Raw genomic sequence first — 20,105 nt, 5'->3', positions numbered from 1 at the left:
CGCCGGCCGATATCCCGTTGAAATTATTTTCGGTGCCGGGTGAGCCTCCGTCGAAAATATTTTCGGTGCCAGGCGGGCCGCCGTCGAAAATATTTTCGGTGCCGGCCGAGCTGCCGTCGAAAATATTTTCGGAACCGGTCGAGGTACTGTCGAAAATATTTTCGGGGCCGTCCGAGCTTCCGTCGAAAATATTTTCGTTGCTGGCCGAGATCCCGTCGAAAATATTTTCGGAGCCGGCCGAGACCCTGTCGAAAATATTTTCGATGCCAGACGAGCCTCCGTCGAAAATATTTTCGGTGCCAGCTGGGCCCCCGTCGAAAATATTTTTGGCACCGGCCAACAAGCCGTCGAAAATATTTTTGGCGCCGTTCGCGGTCCCGTCGAAAATATTTTCGGCACCGGTCGAGGTACTGTCGAAAATATTTTCGGGGCCGTCCGAGCTCCCGTTGAAAAAATTTTTGACGCCGGCCGAGCTTCCGTCGAAAATATTTTCGGTGCCGGCCGAGATCCCGTTGAAAATATTTTCGGAGCCGGCCGAGCTGCCGTCGAAAATATTTTAGGCACCGGCCGAGCCTCCATCGAAAATATTTTCGGTGCCGGCCGGGCCCCCGTCTAAAATATTTTCGGTGCCGGTCAGAACCTTGTCGAAAATATTTTTGGGGCCGGCCGAGCTCCCGTCGAAAATATTTTTGATGCCGGCCAAGCTTCCGTCGAAAATATTTTCGGTGCCGGCCGAGACCCCGTCGAAAATATTTTCGGGGCCGTCCGAGCCTCCGTCGAAAACAATTTTGGCATCGTCCAACACGCCGTCGAAAATATTTTCGGTGCCGGCCGAGCCCTTGTTAAAAATATTTTCGGTGCTGGCCGAGCTCCCATCTAAAATATTTTCGGAGCCGGCCGAGCTCCCGTCGAAAATATTTTTGGAGTCGGCCGAGACATTGTCGAAAATATTTTCGGGGCCATCCGAGCTCCCGTCGAAAATATTTTTGACGCCGGCGGAGCTTCCGTCGAAAATATTTTCGGTGCCGGCCGAGATCCCGTTGAAAATATTTTCGGAGCCGGCCGAGACCCTGTCGAATATATTTTCGGGGCCCTCTGACCCTCCGTCGAAAACATTTTTGGCACCGGCCAACACGCCGTCGGAAATATTTTTGGTGCCAGCCGAGCCCCCGTTGAAAATATTTGCGGTGCCGGCCGAGCTCCAATCGAAAATATTTTCGGAGCCGGCCGAGCTCCCGTCGAAAATCTTTCCAGAGCCGGCTGAGCCGCCGTCGAAAATATTTTCGGCACCGGTCGAGGTACTGTCAAAAATATTTTCGGTGCCGGACGAGCTTCCGTCGAAAATATTTTCGGTGCCGGCCGAGATCCTGTCGAAGATATTTTCGCTGCCGGCCGAGCTCCCGTCGAAAATATTTTCGGCACCGGTCGAGGTACTGTCGAAAATATTTTCGGGGCCGTCCGAGCTCCCGTTGAAAATATTTTTGACGCCGGCCGAGCTTCCGTCGAAAATAGTTTGGATGCCAGCCGAGCCTCCCTCGAAAATATTTTCAGTGCCGGCCGAGATCCCGTCGAAAATATTTTTGGCACCAGCCAACACGCCGCCGAAACTATTCTCGGGGCCGTCCGAGCCTCCGTCGAAAACATTTTGGCACCGGCCGAAATGCCGTTGAAAATATTTCTGGTGCCGGCTGAGCTCCAATCGAAAATATTTTCGGGGCCGTCCGAGCTCCCGTCGAAAATATTTTCGGCTCCGGTCGAGGTACTGTCGAAAATATTTTCGGGGCCATCCGAGCCTCCGTCGAAAACATTTTGGCACCGGCCAACATGCCGTTGAAAATATTTTCGGTGCCGGCCGAGCCCCCGTTGAAAATATTTTCGGGGCCGGCCGAGCTCCCGTCAAAAATATTTTCGGAGCCGGCCGAGCTCCCATCGAAAATATTTTCGGAGCCGGCTGAGCTGCCGTCGAAAATATTTTCGCCACCGGTCAAGGTATTGTCAAAATATTTTCGGTGCCGTCCGAGCTCCCGTCTAAAATATTTTCGGTGCCGGCCGAGCCGCCGTTGAAAATATTTTTGGCACCGGTGGAGGTACTGTCGAAAATATTTTCGGGGCCATCCGAGCTCCCGTCGAAAATATTTTTGACGCCGGCGGAGCTTCCGTTGAAAATATTTTCGGGGCCGTCCGAGACCCCGTTAAAAATATTTTCGGTGACGGCCGAGCTCCCGTCTAAAATATTTTCGGTGCCGGCCGAGCTCCCATCGAAAATATTTTCGGCACCGGTCGAGGTCCTGTCGAAAATATTTTCGGGGCCGTCCGAGGTCCCGTCAAAAATATTTTTATCGCCGGCCGAGCTCCCGTGGAAAATATTTTCGGAGCCGGCCGAGATCCCGTCGAAAATATTTTCGGAGCCGGCCGAGACCCCGTCGAATATATTTTCGGGGCCCTCTGAGCCTCCGTCAAAAACATTTTTGGCACCCGTCAACACGCCATCGAAAATATTTTTGGTGCCGGCCGAGCCCCCGTTGAAAATATTTTCGGAGCCGGCCGAGCTCCCTTCGAAAACATTTTCGGAGCCGGCTGAGCTCCCGTCTAAAATATTTGCGGTGCCGGCCGAGCTCCCATCGAAAATATTTTTGACGCCGGCCGAGCTTCCGTCGAAAATATTTTCGGGGCCATCCGAGCTCCCGTCGAAAATATTTTTGACGCCGGCCGAGCTTCCGTCGAAAATATTTTCGGTGCCGTTCAAGGTCCCGTCGAAACTATTTTCGGGGCTGTCCGAGTCTCCGTCGAAAACATTTGGGCACCGGCCAACACGCCGTCGAAAATATTTTTGGTGCCGGCCGAGCCCCCGTTGAAAATATTTTTGGTGCCGGCCGAGCTCCAATCGAAAATATTTTCGGAGCCGGCCGAGCTTCCGTCGAAAATATTTTTGGTGCCGGCTGAGATCCCGTTGAAAATATTTTCGGTGCCGGCCAAGACCACGTCGAAAATATTTTCGGTGCCGGCCGAGATCCTGTCAAAAATCTTTTGGATGCCAGCCGAGCCTGCAATGAAAATATTTTCGGTGCCAGGTGGGCCCCCGTCGAAACTATTTTTGGCACCGGCCAAGCCGCCGTCGAAAATATTTTCAGCGCCGTTCGCGGTCCCGTCGAAAATATTTTCGGCACCGGTCGAGGTACTGTCGAAAATATTTTCGGGGCCGTCCGAGCTCCCGTCGAAAATATTTCTGACGCCGGACGAGCTTACGTCGAAAATATTTTCGGTGCCGGCCGAGATCCTGTCAAAGATAGTTTCGGTGCCGGCCGAGCTCCCGTCGAAAATATTTTCGGCACCGGTTGAGGTACTGTCGAAAATATTTTCGGGGCCGTTCGAGCTCCCGTCGAAAATATTTTCGGTGCCGGCCGTGATCCCATCGAAAATATTTTCAGAGCCGGCCGAGACGTCGTCGAAAATATTTTAGGCACCGGCTGAGCCTCCATTGAAAATATTTTCGGGGCCGTCTCAGCTCCCGTCGAAAATATTTCTGACGCCGGACGAGCTTCCGTCGAAAATATTTTCGGTGCCGGCCGAGATCCTGTCGAAGATATTTTCGGAGGCGGCCGAGCCGCCGTCGAAAATATTTTAGGCACCGGCCGAGCCTCCATCGAAAATATTTTCGGTGCCGGATGAGACACCGACGAAATTATTTTCGGTGCCGGCCGGGCCTCCGTCTAAAATATTTTCGGTGCCGGATGAGCTCCAATCGAAAATATTTTCGCCACCGGTCAAGGTACTGTCAAAATATTTTCGGTGCGGGCCGAGCTCCAATCGAAAATATTTTTGGTGCCGGCCGAGCCGCCGTCGAAAATATTTTCGGCACCGGTCGAGGTACTGTCGAAAATATTTTCGGGGCCGTCCGAGCTCCCGTCGAAAATATTTTTGACGCCGGCGGAGCTTCCGTCGAAACTATTTTTGGTGCTGTTCGAGGTCCCATCGAAACTATATTCGGGGCCGTCCGAGCTCACGTCAAAAATATTTTCGGAGCCGGCTGAGCTGCCGGCGAAAATATTTTCGGTGCTGGCCGAGATCCCGTCGAAAATATTTTTGGAGCTGGCCAAGCCGCCTTCGAAAATATTTTAGGCACCGGCCGAGCCTCCATCGAAAATATTTTCGGTGCCGGTCAGAAGCTTGTCGAAAATATTTTTGGGGCCGGCCGAGCTCCCGTCGAATATATTTTTGACGCCAGACGAGCTTCCGTCGACAATATTTTCGGTGCCAGCCGAGATCCTGTCGAAGATATTTTCGGAGCCGGCCGAGATCCCGTCTGAAATATTTTTGACGCCGGCGGAGCTTCTGTCGAAAATATTTTCGGTGCCGGCCGAGATTCCGTCGAAAATATTTTCGGAGCCGGCCGAGACCCCGTCGAAAATATTTTTGGTGCCGGCCGAGATCCTGTCGAAATCTTTTGGATGCCAGCCGAGCCTCCGTCGAAAATGTTTTGGGTGCCAGCTGGGCCCCCGTCGAATATATTTTTGGCACCGGCCAACACGCCGTCGTATATATTTTCGGCGCCGTTCGCGGTCCTGTCGAAAATATTTTCGGAACCGGTAGAGGTCCTGTCGAAAATATTTTCGGGGCCGTCCGAGCTCCCGTCAAAAATATTTTTGACGCCGGCGGAGCTTCCGTCGAAAATATTTTCGGTGCCGTCCGAGATCCCGTTGAAAATATTTCGGAGCCGGCTGAGACCCCGTCGAATATATTTTCGGGGCCCTCCGAGCCTCCGTCGAAAACATTTTTGATACCGGCCAACACGCCGTCGTAAATATTTTTGGTGCCGGCCGAGCTCCCCTCGAAAATATTTTCGGGGGGGTCCTAGCCCCCGTTAAAAATATTTTCGGTGCCGGCCGAGCTCCCGTCTAAAATATTTTCGGCGCCGTTCGCGGTCCCGTCGAAAATATTTTCGGCACCGGTCGAGGTACTGTCGAAAATATTTTCGGGGCCGTCCGAGCTCCCGTCGAAAATATTTCTGACGCCAGACGAGCTTCCGTCGAAAATATTTTCGGTGCCAGCCGAGATCCTGTCGAAGATATTTTTGGTGCCGGCCGAGTTCACGTCGAAAATATTTTCGGAGCCGGCCGAGCTCCCGTCGAAAATATTTTCGGAGCCGGCTGAGCTGCCGTCGAAAATATTTTTGATGCCGGCCAAGCTTCCGTCAAAATTATTTTCGGTGCCGGCCAAGCTCCAATCGAAAATATTTTCGGAGCCGGCCGAGCTCCCGTCGAAAATATTTTCGGAGCCGGTCGAGCTCCCTTCGAAAATATTTTCGCCACCGGTCAAGGTACTGTCAAAAGTATTTTCGGTGCCGTCCGAGCTCCCGTCTAAAATATTTTCGGTGCCGGCCTAGTCGCCGTCGAAAGTATTTTCCGAACCGGTCAAGGTACTGTCAAAAATATTTTCGGTGCCGGACGAGCTTCCGTCGAAAATATTTTCGGTGCCGGCCGAGATCCCGTCGAAGATATTTTCGCTGCCGGCCGAGCTCCCGTCAAAAATATTTTCGGAGCCGGCCGAGCCGCCTTCGAAAAAATTTTAGGCACCGGCCGAGCCTCCATCGAAAATATTTTCGGTGCCGGATGAGACACCGTCGAAAATATTTTCGTTGCCGGCCAGGCCCCCGTCTAAAATATTTTCGGTGCCGGTCAGAACCTTGTCGAAAATATTTTCGGTGCCGGCCGAGCTCCCGTCGAAAATATTTTTGACGCCGGCCGAGCTTCCGTCGAAAATATTTTCGGTACCGGCTGAGCTCCCATCGAAAATATTTTCGGCACCGGACGAGGTACTGTCGAAAATATTTTCGGGGCCATCCGACCTCCCGTCGAAAATATTTTTGACGCCGGCCGAGCTTCCGTTGAAAATATTTTCGGTGCCGGCCGAGCTCCCGTCTAAAATATTTTCGGTGCCGGCCGAGCCGCCATCCAAAATATTTTCGGCACCGGTCGAGCTCCCGTCTAAAATATCTTCGGTGCCGGGCGAGCTCCCTTCGAAAATATTTTCGGCATCGGTCGAGGTCCTGTCGAAAATATTTTCGGGGCCGTCTGAGCCGCCGTTAAAAATATTTTTGGTGCCGGCCAATCTCCCATCGAAAATATTTTCGGGGCCATCCGAGCTCCCGTCGAAAATATTTTCGGTGCCGGCCGAGATCCCGTTGAAAATATTTTCGGAGCCGACCGAGACCCCGTCGAATATATTTTCGGGGCCCTCCGAGCCTCCGTCGAAAACATTTTTGGCACCGGCCAACACGCCGTCGAAAATATTTTTGGTGCCAGCCGAGCCCCCGTTGAAAATATTTTCGGTGCCGGCCGAGCTGCAATCGAAAATATTTTCGGAGCCGGCCGAGCCGCCGTCGAAAATATTTTCCGCACCGGTCGAGGTACTGTCAAAAATATTTTCGGTGCCGGCCGAGCTCCCGTCGAAAATATTTTTGGTACCGGCCGAGCTCCCACCGAAAATATTTTCGGCACCGGACGAGGTACTGTCGATAATATTTTCTGGGCTGTCCGAGCTTCCGTCGAAAATATTTTCGGGGCCGTTCGAGCTCCCATCGAAAATATTTTCGGAGCCGGCCGAGACGCTTTCGAAAATATTTTCGGGGCCGTCCGATCCTCTGTCAAAAATATTTTGGCACCGGCCAACACGCCGTCTAAAATATTTTTGGTGCCGGCTGAGCTCCGGTCGAAAATATTTTCACCACAGGTTAATGTACTGTCAAAAATATTTTCGGTGCCGGCCGAGCTCCCGTCTAAAATATTTTCAGTGCCGGCCGAGCCGTCGTCGAAAATATTTTCGGCACCGGTCGAGGTACTGTCGAAAATATTTTCAGGGCCGTCCGAGCCGCCGTTAAAAATATTTTCGGTGCCGGCCGAGCTCCCGTCTAAAATATCTTCGGTGCCGGCCGAGCTCCCTTCGAAAATATTTTCGGAGCCGGACGAGCTCCCGTCTAAAATATTTTCGGAGCCGGCCGAGACCCTGTCGAAAATATTTTCGGAGCCGGCCGAGACCCTGTCGAAAATATTTTCGGAGCCGTCCGAGCTCCCGTCGAAAATATTTTCAGCGCCGGTCGAGCTCCAATCGAAAATATTTTCGGAGCCGGCCGAGATCCCGTCGAAAATATTTTCGGAGCCGGCCGAGACCCCGTCGAAAATATTTTCAGGGACGTCTGTGCCTCCGTCGAAAACATTTTGGCACCGGCCAACACGCCGTCAAAAATATTTTTGGTGCCGGCCGAGCCCCTGTTGAAAATATTTTCTGTGCCGGCCGAGCTCCAATCGAAAATATTTTCGGAGCCGGCCGAGCTGCCGTCGAAAATATTTTCGCCACCGGTCAAGGTACTGTCAAAAATATTTTCGCTGCCGGCCGAGCTCCCATCTAAAATATTTTCGGTGCCGGCCGAGCCGCCGTCGAAAATATTTTCCGCAGCGGTCAAGGTACTGTCAAAAATATTTTCGGGGCCGTCCGAGCCTCCGTCGAAAATATTTTCGGTGCCGGCCGAGATCCCGTCGAAAATATTTTCGGAGCCGGCCGAGACCCTGTCGAAAATATTTTCGGTGCCGGCCGAGCTCCCGTCGAAAATATTTTCGGTGCCGGCCGAGCCCCTGTGGAAAATATTTTTGGTGCCGGCCGAGCTGCCGTCGAAAATATTTTCGGAGCCGGCTGAGCTGCCGTCGAAAATATTTTCGACACCGATCAAGGTACTGTCAAAAATATTTTCGGTGCCGGCCGAGCTCCCGTCTAAAATATTTTCAGTGCCGGCCGAGCCGCCGTCGAAAATATTTTCGCCACCGGTCAAGGTACTGTCAAAAATATTTTCGGTGCCGGCCGAGCTCCCATCTAAAATATTTTCGGTGCCGGCCGAGCCGCCGTCGAAAATATTTTCCGCAGCGGTCAAGGTACTGTCAAAAATATTTTCGGGGCCGTCCGAGCCTCTGTCGAAAATATTTTCGGTGCCGGCCGAGATCCCGTCGAAAATATTTTCGGAGCCGGCCGAGACCCTGTCGAAAATATTTTCGGTGCCGGCCGAGCTCCCGTCGAAAATATTTTCGGTGCCGGCCGAGCCCCTGTGGAAAATATTTTTGGTGCCGGCCGAGCTGCCGTCGAAAATATTTTCGGAGCCGGCTGAGCTGCCGTCGAAAATATTTTCGACACCGATCAAGGTACTGTCAAAAATATTTTCGGTGCCGGCCGAGCTCCCGTCTAAAATATTTTCAGTGCCGGCCGAGCAGCCGTCGAAAATATTTTCGGCACCGGTCGAGGTACTGTCGAAAATATTTTCGGTGCTGGCCGAGCTCCCATCGAAAATATTTTCGGTGCCGGCCGAGCTCCCATCGAAAATATTTTCGCCACCGGACGAGGTACTGTCGAAAATGTTTTCGGGGCCATCCGAGCTCCCGTCGAAAATATTTTTGACGCCGGCCGAGCTTCAGTCGAAAATATTTTCGGTGCCGGCCGAGATCCCATCGAAAATATTTTCGGAGCCGGCCGAGACCCTGTCGAAAATATTTTCGGTGCCGGCCGAGCTCCCGTCGAAAATATTTTCGGTGCCGGCCGAGCTCCCGTCGAAAATATTTTCGGCGCCGTTCGAGGTCCCGTCGAAACTATTTTCGGGGCCGTCCGAGCCTCCGTTGAAAAAATTTTGGCACCGGGCAACACGCCGTCGAAAATATTTTCGGTGCCGGCCGAGCCCCCGTTGAAAATATTTTCGGTGCCGGCCAAGCCGCCGTCGAAAATATTTTCGGCACCGGTCGAGGTACTGTCGAAAAGATTTTCGGGGCCATCCGAGCCGCCGTTAAAAATATTTTCGGTGCCGGCCGAGCTCCCGTCTAAAATATCTTCCGTGCCGGCCGAGCTCCCTTTGAAAATATTTTCGGCACCGGTCGAGGTAGTGTCGAAAATATTTTCGGGGCCGGCCGAGCTCCCGTCGAAAATATTTTCGGTGCCGGCCGAGCTCCCGTTGAAAATATTTTCGGCGCCATTCGAGGTCCCGTCAAAACTATTTTTGACGCCGGCCGAGCCTCCGTCGGATACATTTTGGCACTGGCCAACACGCTGTCGAAAATATTTTCGGGGCCGTCCGAGCCCCCGTTAAAAATATTTTTGGTGCCGGCCGAGCTCCCGTCTAAAATATTTTCGGTGCCGGACGAGCTCCCGTAGAAAATATTGTCGGAGCCGGCCGAGCTGCCGTCGAAACTATTTTCGGTGCTGGCCGGCACCTTGTCGAAAATATTTTCGGTGCCGGCCGAGCTCCAGTCTAAAATATTTTCAGTGCCGGCCGAGTCGCCGTCAAAATATTTTCGGCAGTGGTCGAGGTACTGTCGAAAATATTTTCGGGGCCGTCCGAGCTCCCGTCGAAAATATTTCTGACGCCAGACAAGCTTCCGTCGAAAATATTTTCGGTGCCGGCCGAGATCCTGTCGAAGATATTTTTGGTGCCGGCCGAGCTCCAGTCAAAAATATTTTCGGCACCGGTCATGGTAGTGTCGAAAATATTTTCGGAGCCGGCCGAGCTCCCGTCGAAAATATTTTCGGAGCCGGCTGAGCTGCCGTCGAAAATATTTTCGCCACAGGTCGAGGTACTGTCAAAAATATTTTCGGGGCCATCCGAGCTCCCGTCGAAAATATTTTTGACGCCAGCCTAGCTTCCATCGAAATTATTTTCGGTGCCAGCCGAGATCACGTCGAAAATATTTTCGGAACCGGCCGAGCCGCCGACGAAAATATTTTAGGCACCGGCCGAGCTCCCTTCGAAAATATTTTTGGCGCCGTTTGAGGTCCCGTCGAAACTATTTTCGGGGCCGTCCTGACTCCGTCGAAAACATTTTGGCACCGGCCAACATGCCGTCGAATATATTTTTGACGCCGGCCGCACTTCCGTCGAAAATATTTTCGGAGACGGCCAAGACCCCGCCGAATATATTATCGTGGCCTTCCGAGCCTCCGTCGAAAACTTTTTGGGCACCGGCCAACGCGCCGTTGAAAATATTTTTGGTGCCGGCCGAGACCCCATTGAAAATATTTTTGGTGCCGGCCGAGCTGCAATTGAAAATATTTTCGGAGCCGGCCGAGCTCCCGTCGAAAATATTTTCGGAGCCGGCCGAGACCCTGTCGAAAATGTTTTCAGGGCCGGCTGAGCTCCCGTCGAAAATATTTTCGGCGCCGTTCGAGGTCCCATCGAAACTATTTTTGGGGCTGTCCGAGCCTCCGTCGAAAACATGTTGGCACCGGCCAACATGCCGTCGAAAATATGTTCGGTGCCGGCCGAGCCCCCGTTGAAAATATTTTCGGTGCCGGCTGAGCTGCAATCGAAAATATTTTCGGAGCCGGCCGAGCTCCCGTCGAAAATATTTTCGGAGCCGGCTGAGCTGCCGTCGAAAATATTTTCGCCACCGGTCAAGGTACTGTCAAAAATATTTTCGGTGCCGGCCGATCTCCCGTCTAAAATATTTTCGGTGCCAGCCGAGCCGCCGTCGAAAATATTTTCGCCACCGGTCGAGGTACTGTCAAAAATATTTTCGAGGCCATCCGAGCTCCCGTCTAAAATATTTTTGACGCCAGCCTAGCTTCCATCGAAATTATTTTCGGTGCCAGCCGAGATCACGTCGAAAATATTTTCGGAACCGGCCGAGCCGCCGTTGAAAATATTTTCGGTGCCGGCCGAGCTCCCTTCGAAAATATTTTTGGCGCCGTTTGAGGTCCCGTCGAAACTATTTTCGGGGCCGTCCTGACTCCGTCGAAAACATTTTGGCACCGGCCAACACGCCGTCGAAAATATTTTTGGTGCCGGCCGAGCTCCCGTCTAAAATAATTTCGGTGCCGGCCGAGCTCCATCGAAAATATTTTCGGCACCGGACAAAGTACTGTCGAAAATATTTTCGGGGCCATCCGAGCTCCCGTCGAAAATATTTTTGACACCGGCCGAGCGTCCATCGAAAATATTTTCGGCGCCGTTCGAGCCCCCGTTGAAAATATTTTCGGTGCCGTCCGAGCCTCCGTTGAAAACAGTTTGGCACCGTCCAACACGCCGTTGAAAATATTTTTGGTGCCGGCCGAGCCCCCGTCGAAAATATTTTCGGTGCCGGCCAAGCTCCAATCGTAAATATTTTCGGAGCCGGCCGAGCTTCCGTTGAAAATATTTTCGGTGCTGGCCGAGATCCCATCGAAAATATTTTCGGCACCGGTCGGGGTCCTGCCGAAAATATTTTCGGGGCCGTCTGAGCTCCCGTCGAAAATATTTTTGACGCCGGCGGAGCTTCCGTCGAAAATATTTTCGGAGCCGTCCGAGACCCCGTCGAAAATAATTTTGGTGCCGGCCGAGATCCTGTTGAAAATCTTTTGGATGCCAGCCGAGCCTCCATCGAAAATATTTTCGGTGCCAGCTGGGCCCCCGTCGAAACTATTTTTGGCACCGGCCAAGCCGCCGTCGAAAATATTTTCGGCGCCGTTCGCGGTCCCGTCGAAAATATTTTCGGCACCGGTCGAGGTACTGTCGAAAATATTTTCGGGGCCGTCCGAGCTCCCGTCGAAAATATTTCTGACGCCGGACGAGCTTCCGTCGAAAATATTTTTGGTGCTGGCCGAGATCCTGTCGAAGATATTTTCGGTGCCGGCCGAGCTCCCGTTGAAAATATTTTTGACGCCGGCCGAGCTTCCATCGAAAATATTTTCGGGGCCGGCCGAGATCCCGTCGAATATATTTTCGGGGCCCACCGAGCCTCCGTCGAAAACATTTTTGGCACCGGCCATCACGCCGTCGAAAATATTTTTGGTGCTGGCCGATCCCCCGTTGAAAATATTTTCGGTGCCGGCCGAGCTCCAATCGAAAATATTTTCGGAGCCGGCCGAGCTGCCGTCGAAAATATTTTCCGCACCGGTCGAGGTACTCTCAAAAATATTTTCGGTGCCGGCCGAGCTCCCGTCTATAAACATTTTCGGTGCCGGCCGAGCTCCTGTCTAAAATATTTTCGGAGCCGGCCGAGCTCCCGTCTAAAATATTTTTGGAGCCGGCTGAGCCGCTGTCGAAAATATTTTCCGCACCGGTCAAGGTACTGTCAAAAATATTTTCGGTGCCGGCCGAGCTTCCGTCGAAAATATTTTCGGTGCCGGCCGAGATCCCGTCAAAAATATTTTCGGAGCTGGCCGAGACCCCGTCGAATATATTTTCGGGGCCCTCCGAGCCTCCGTCGAAATCATTTTTGGCACCGGCCAAAACGCCGTTGAAAATACTTTTGGTGCCGGCCGAGCCCCCGTTGAAAATATTTTCGCTGCCGGCCGAGCTGCAATCGAAAATATTTTCGGAGCCGGCTGAGCCGCCGTCGAAAATATTTTCGGTGCTGGCCGAGCTCCCGTGTAAAATATTTTCGGTGCCGGCCGAGGTCCCATCGAAAATATTTTCGGCACCGGCCGAGGTCCTGTCGAAAATATTTTCGGGGCCGTCCGAGCTCCCGTCGAAAATATTTTTGACGCCGGCCAAGCTTCCGTCGAAAATATTTTCGGTGCCGGCCGAGATCCCGTAGAAAATATTTTCGGAGCTGGCCGAGATCCCGTCAAAAATATTTTCGGAGCCGGCCGAGTTCCCGTCGAAAATATTTTTGGTGCCGTCCGAGATCCTGTCGAAAATCTTTTGGATGCCAGCCGAGCCTCCGTCGAAAATATTTTCGGTGCCAGCTGGGCCCCCGTCGAAACTATTTTTGGCACTGGCCAAGCCGCCGTCGAAAATATTTTCGGCGCCGTTCGCGGTCCCGTCGAAAATATTTTCGGCACCGGTCGAGGTACTGTCGAAAATATTGTCGGAGCCGTCCGAGCTCCCGTCGAAAATATTTCTGACGCCGGACGACCTTCCGTCGAAAATATTTTTGGTGCCGGCCGAGATCCTGTCGAAGATATTTTCGGTTCCGGCCGAGACCCCGTCGAAAACATTTTCGGGTCCGTCTGAGCCTCCGTCGAAAACACTTTTGGCACCGGCCAATACGCCGTCGAAAATATTGCCGGTGCCGGCCGAGCCCCGTTAAAAATATTTTCGGAGCCGGCCGAGCTCCCGTCTAAAATATTTTCGGTGCCGGCTGAGCCCCCATCAAAAATATTTTCGGCACCGGTCGAGGTACTGTCGAAAATATTTTCGGGGCCGTCCGAGCTCCCGTCTAAAATATTTTTGACGCCGGCGGAGCTTCCGTCGAAAATATTTTCGGTGCCAGCTGAGATCCCGTCGAAAATATTTTCGGAGCCGGCCGAGCCTCCGTTGAAAATATTTTCGGTGCCAGCTGGGCCCTCGTCGAAAATATTTTTGGCACCGGCCAACACGCCGTCGAAAATATTTTCGGCGCTGTTCGAGGTCCTGTTGAAACTATTTTCGGCACCGGTCGAGGTACTGTCGAAAATATTTTCGGGGCCGTCCGAGCTCCCGTTGAAAATATTTTTGACGCCGGCGGAGCTTCCGTCGAAAATATTTTCGGAGCCGGCCGAGCCGCCTTCGAAAATCTTTTAGGCACCGGCCGAGCCTCCATCGAAAATATTTTCGGTGCCGGATGAGACACTGACGAAAATATTTTCGGTGCCGGCCAGGCCCCCGTCTAAAATATTTTCGGTGCCGGTCAGAACCTTGTCGAAAATATTTTCGGAGCCGGCTGAGCTCCCGTCAAAAATATTTTCGGTGCCGGCCGAGACGCCATCGAAAATATTTTCAGCGCCGATTGAGGTACTGTCGAAAATATTTTCGGGGCCGTCCGAGCTCTCGTTGAAAATATTTTCGGCGCCGGCCGAGCTTCCGTCGAAAATATTTTCGGTGCCGGCCGAAATCCCGTTGAAAATATTTTTGGTGCCGGCCGAGACCACGTCAAAAATATTTTCGGAGACGGCTGAGCCGCCGTCGAAAATATTTTCCGCACCGGTCAAGGTACTCTCAAAAATATTTTCGGTGCCGGCCGAGCTCCTGTCTAAAATATTTTCGGTGCCGGACGAGCCGCCGTTGAAAATATTTTCGGCACCGGTCGAGGTACTGTCGAAAAAATTTTCGGGGCCGTCCGAGCTCCCGTCGAAAATATTTTCGGTGCCGTTCGAGGTCCCGTCAAATCTATTTGTGACACCGGTCGAGATTCCGTCGAAAACATTTTAGCACCTGCCAACACGCCGTCGAAAATATTTTCGGTGCCGGCCGAGCCCCCCTTGAAAATATTTTCGGTGCTGGCCGAGCTCCAATCGAAAATATTTTCGGAGCCGGCCGAGCTCCCGTCGAAAATATTTTCGCCACTGGTCAAGGTACTGTCAAAAATATTTTCGGTGCCGTCCGAGCTCCCGTCTAAAATATTTTTGGTGCCGGCCGAGCCGCCGTCGAAAATATTTTTTCACCGGTCAAGGTAATTTCGAAAATATTTTCGGGGCCGTCCGAGCCCCTGTTAAAAATATTTTCGGTGCCGGCCAAGCTACCGTCTAAAATATTTTTGGTGCCGGATGAGCTCCCATCGAAAATATTGCCGGAGCCGGCCGAGCCGCCGTCGAAACTATTTTCGGTGCCGGCCGGAACCTTGTCGAAATTATTTTTGGTGCCGGCCGAGCTCCCGTCTAAAATATTTTCGGTGCCGGCCGAGTCGCCGTCGAAAATATTTTCGGCGCCGTTCGAGGTCCCGTCGAAAATATTTTCGGCACCGGTCGAGGTACTGTCGAAGATATTTTCGGTGCCGGCCGAGCTCCCGTCGAAAATATTTCGGTGCCGTTCGAGGTCCCGTCGAAACTATTTTCGGGGCCGTCCGAGCCTCCGTCGAAAACATTTTGGCACCGGCCAACACGCCGTCGAAAATATTTTTGGTGCCGGCCGAGCCGCCGTCGAAAATATTTTCGGCACCGGTCGAGGTCCTGTCGAAAATATTTTCGGGGCCGTCCGAGCTCCCGTTGAAAATATTTTTAACGCCGGCCGAGCTTCCGTCGAAAATATTTTTGGTGCCGGCCGAGATCCTGTCGAAAATCTTTTGGATGCCAGCCGAGCCTCCGTCGAAAATATTTTCGGTGCCAGCTGGGCCCCCATCGAAAATATTTTCACCACTGGTCAAGGTACTGTCAAAAATATTTCCGGTGCCGGCCGAGCTCCCGTCTAAAATATTTTTGACGCCGGCCGAGCTTCCGTCGAAAATATTTTCGGAGCCGGCCGAGCTCCCATCGAAAATATTTTCGGAGCCGGCTGAGCTGCCGTCGAAAATATTTTCGCCACTGGTCAAGGTACTGTCAAAAATATTTTCGGTGACGGCCGAGCTCCCGTCTAAAATATTTTCGGTGCCGGCCGAGCTGCCTTCGAAAATATTTTAGGCACCGGCAGAGCCTCCATCGAAAATATTTTCGGAGCCGGCCGAGACCCCGTCGAAAATATTTTCGGGGCCGGCCGAGCCTCCATCGAAAATATTTTGGACACCGGCCGAGACCCCGTCGAAAAAATTTTCAACGCCGGCCGAGATCCCGTTGAAAATATTTTCGGTGCCGGCTGAGTCCCGTCTAAAATATTTTTGGTGCCATTCGAGGTCCCGTCGAAAATATTGTCGGAGCCGGCCGATGCGCCGTCTAAAATATTTTCGGTGCCGGCCGAGCTCCCGTCGAAAATATTTTCGGTGCCCGCCGAGCTCCGGTCGAAAATATTGTCGGAGCCGGCCGAGCCGCCGTCGAAAATATTTTCGGTGCCGGCCGGGCCCCCGTCGAAAATATTTTCGGTGCCGGCCGAGCCCCTGTTAAAAATATTTTCGGTGCCGGCCGAGCTCCAGTCTAAAATATTTTCGGTGCCGGCCGAGCTCCCGTCTAAAATATTTTCGGCACCGGTCGAGGTCCTGTCGAAAATATTTTCGGGGCCGTCCGAGCTCCCGTCGAAAATATTTTTGATGCCGTTCGAGGTCCCGTCGAAAATATTTTCGGGGCCATCCGAGTCTCCGTCGAAAACATTTTGGCACCGACCAACACGCCGTTGAAAATATTTTTGGTGCCAGCCGAGACCCTGTTGAAAATATTTTCGGTGCCGGCCGAGCTCCAATCGAAAATATTTTCGGAGCCAGCCAAGCTCCCGTCGAAAATATTTTCGGATCCGGCTGAGCTGCCGTCGAAAATATTTTCGCCACCGGTGAAGCTACTGTCAAAAATATTTTCGGGGCCGTCCGAGCTCCCGTCGAAAATATTTTGGACGCCGGCCGAGACCCCGTCGAAAAAATTTTCAACGCCGGCCGAGATCCCGTTGAAAATATTTTCGGTGCCGGCTGAGTCCCGTCTAAAATATTTTCGGTGCCAGGCGGTCCCCCGTCGAAAATATTTTTGGTGCCAGCCGAGCTCCCGTCGAAAATATTTTCGGTGCCGGCCGAGCTCCCGTCGAAAATATTGTCGGAGCCGGCCGAGCCGCCGTCGAAAATATTTTCGGTGCCGGCCGGGCCCCCGTCTAAAATATTTTCGGTGCCGGTCAGAACCTTTTCGAAAATATTTTCGGGCCCGGCCAAGCTCCCGTCGAAAATATTTTTGATGCCGGCAAAGCTTCCATCGAGAATATTTTCGGTGCCGGCCGAGACCCCGTCGAAAACATTTTCGGCACCGGTCGAGGTACTGTTGAAAATATTTTCGGTGCCGGCCGAGACCCCGTCGAAAACATTTTCGGCACCAGTCGAGGTACTGTTGAAAATATTTTCGGGGCCGTCCAAGCTCCCGTTGAAAATATTTTCACGCCGGCCGAGCTTCCGTCGAAAGTATTTTCGGTGCCGGCCAAGATCCCGTCGAAAATATTTTCGGAGCCGGACGAGCCGCCGTCGAAAATATTTTACGCACCGGCCGAGCTCCCGTCGAAAATATTTTTGGCGCCTTTCGAGGTCCCGTCGAAACTATTTTCGGGACCGTCCTGCCTCCGTCGAAAACATTTTGGCACCGGCCAACACGCCGTCGAAAATATTTTTGGCAGCGGCCAACACGACGTCGAAAATATTTTCGGCGCCGTTCGCGGTCCCGTCGAAAATATTTTCGGCTCCGGTCGAGGTACTGTCGAAAATATTTTCGGGGCCGTCCGAGCTCCCGTCGAAAATATTTTTGACGCCAGCCGAACCGTCGTCGAAAATATTTTCGGTGCCGGCCGAGCTCCCGTCGAAAATATTTTCGGCGCCGTTCGAGGTCCCGTCGAAACTATTTTCGGGGCCGTCCTGCCTCCGTCAAAAACATTTTGGCTCCGGCCAACACGCCGTTGAAAATATTTTTGGTGCCGGCCGAGCCCCCGTTGAAAATATTTTCGGTGCCGGCCGAGCTGCAATCGAAAATATTTTCGGAGCCGGCCGAGCTCCCGTCTAAAATATTGTCGGAGCCGGCTGAGCCGCCGTCGAAAATATTTTCGGCACCGGTCGAGGTACTGTCGAAAATATTTTCGCTGCCGGCCGAGCTCCCGTCTAAAATATTTTCGGTGCCGTCCGAGCTCCCGTCGAAAATATTTTTGACGCCGGCCGAGCTCCCGTCGAAAATATTGACGGAGCCGGCCGAGACGCCGTCGAAACTATTTTCGGTGCCGGCCGAGACCCCGTCGAATATATTTTCGGGGCCCTCAGAGCCTCCGTCAAAAACATTTTTGGCACCGGCCAACACGCCGTCGAAAATATTTTTGGTGCCGGCCGAGCCCCCGTTGAAAATCTTTTCGGTGCCGGCCGAGCTGCAATCGAAAATATTTTCGGAGCCGGACGAGCTCCCGTCAAAAATATTTTCGGAGCCGGCAGAGCCGCCGTCGAAAATATTTTCCGCACCGGTCAAGGTATTGTCAAAAATATTTTCGCTGCCGGCCGAGGTCCCGTCGAAAATATTTTCGGCACCGGTCGAGTTACTGTCGAAAATATTTTCGGCACCGCTCGAGGTCCTGTCGAAAATATTTTCGGGGCCATCCGAGCTCCCGTCGAAAATATTTTTGATGCCAGTGGAGCTTCCGTCGAAAATATTTTAGGCGCCGTTCGTGGTCCCGTCGAAAATATTTCTGACGCCGGACGAGCTTCCGTCGAAAATATTTTCGGTGCCGGCCGAGATCCTGTCGAAGATATTTTCGGAGCCGGCCGAGCCGCCTTCGAAAATATTTTAGGCACCGGCCGAGCCTCCATCGAAGATATTTTCGGTACCGGATGAGACACCGACGAAAATATTTTCGGTGCTGGCCGGGCCCCCGTCTAAAATATTTTCGGTGCCGGTCAGAACCTTGTCGAAAATATTTTCGGGGCCGTCCGAGCTCCCGTCGAAAATATTTTTGAGGCCGTCCAAGCTTCCGTCAAAAATATTTTCGGTGCCGGCCGAGACCCCTTCGAAAATATTTTACGGGCCGTCCGAGCCTCCGTCGAAAACGTTTTTGGCACCAGCCAACACGTCGTCGAAAATATTTTCGGCACCGGTCGAGGTACTGTCGAAAATATTTTCGGGGACGTCCGAGCTCCCGTCGAAAATATTTTTGATGCCGGCGGAGCTTCCGTCGAAAATATTTTCGGTGCCGGCCGAGATCCCGTCGAAAATATTTTCGGAGCCGGCCGAGCCGCCTTCGAAAATATTTTAGGCACCGGCCGGGCCCCCATCTAAAATATTTTTGGTGCCGGTCAGAACCTTGTCGAAAATATTTTCGGGGCCGGCCGAGCTCCCGTCGAAAATATTTTTGACGCCGGCCAAGCTTCCGTCGAAAATATTTTCGGTGCCGGCCGAGCTCCTGTCGAAAATATTTTCGGGGCCGGCCGAGCCGCCGTCGGAACCATTTTCGGTGCCGGCCGGCACCTTGTCGAAAATATTTTTGGTGCCGACCGAGCTCCCGTTGAAAATATTTTCGGAGCCAGCCGAGCCGCCGTCGAAAATATTTTCGGTGCCGGCCGGGCCCCCGTCTAAAATATTTTCGGTGCCGGTCAGAACCTTGTCGAAAATATTTTCGGGCCCGGCCGAGCTCCCGTCGAAAATATTTTTGACGCCGGCCAAGCTTCCGTCGAAAATATTTTCGGTGCCGGCCGACCCGCCGTCGAAAACATTTTCGGGGCCGTCTGAGCCTCCTTCGAAAACATTTTTGGCACTGGCCAACACGCCGTTGAAAATATTTTCGGTGCCGGCCGAGCCCCCGTTAAAAATATTTTTGACGCCGTTGAAAATATTTTCGGAGCCGGCCGAGCTCCCGTCGAAAATATTTTCGGAGCCGGCTGAGCTGCCGTCGAAAATATTTTCGCCACCGGGCAAGGTACTGTCAAACATATTTTCGGTGCCGGTCGAGCTCCCGTCTAAAATATTTTCAGTGCCGGCCGAGGCGCCGTCGAAAATATTTTCGGAACCAGTCGAGGTACTCTCGAAAATATTTTCGGGGCAGTCCGAGCCGCTGTTAAAAATATTTTCGGTGCCGGCCGAGCTCCCGTCTAAAATATCTTCGGTGCCGGCCGAGCTCCCTTCGAAAATATTTTTGACGCCAGCGGAGCTTCCGTCGAAAATATTTTCGGTGCCGGCCGAGATCCCATTGAAAATATTTTCGGAGCCGGCCGAGTCCCCGTCGAATATATTTTCGGGGCCCTCCGAGCCTCCGTCGAAAACATTGTTGGCACCGGCCAACACGCCGTCGAAAATATTTTTGGTGCCGGCCGAGCCCCCGTTGAAAATCTTTTCGGTGCCGGCCGAGCTGCAATCGAAAATATTTTCGGAGCCGGCCGAGCTCCGGTCGAAAATATTTTCGGAGCCGGCTGAGCCGCCGTCGAAAATATTTTCCGCACCGGTCAAGGTACTGTCAAAAATATTTTCGGTGCCGGACGAGCTTCCGTCCAAAATATTTTTGGTGCCGGCCGAGAACCTGTCGGAGATATTTTCGGTGCCGGCCGAGCTCCCTTCGAAAATATTTTCGGCACCGGTCGAGGTACTGTCGAAAATATTGACGGGGCCGGCCGAGCTCCCGTTGAAAATATTTTTGACGCCGGCGGAGCTTCCGTCTAAAATATTTTCGGTGCCGGCCGAGATCCCATCGAAAATATTTTCGGAGCCGGCCGAGCCGCCGTCGAAAATATTTTAGGCACCGGCCGAGCCTCCATCGAAAATATTTTTGGTGCCGGATGAGACACCGACGAAAATATTTTCGGTGCCGGCCGGGCCCCCAT

Source organism: Haliaeetus albicilla, chromosome 5 (genome assembly GCF_947461875.1).
Source record: "Haliaeetus albicilla chromosome 5, bHalAlb1.1, whole genome shotgun sequence".
Classification (NCBI taxonomy): Eukaryota; Metazoa; Chordata; class Aves; order Accipitriformes; family Accipitridae; genus Haliaeetus; species Haliaeetus albicilla.
Note: the sequence above shows the minus strand (reverse complement) of the source record.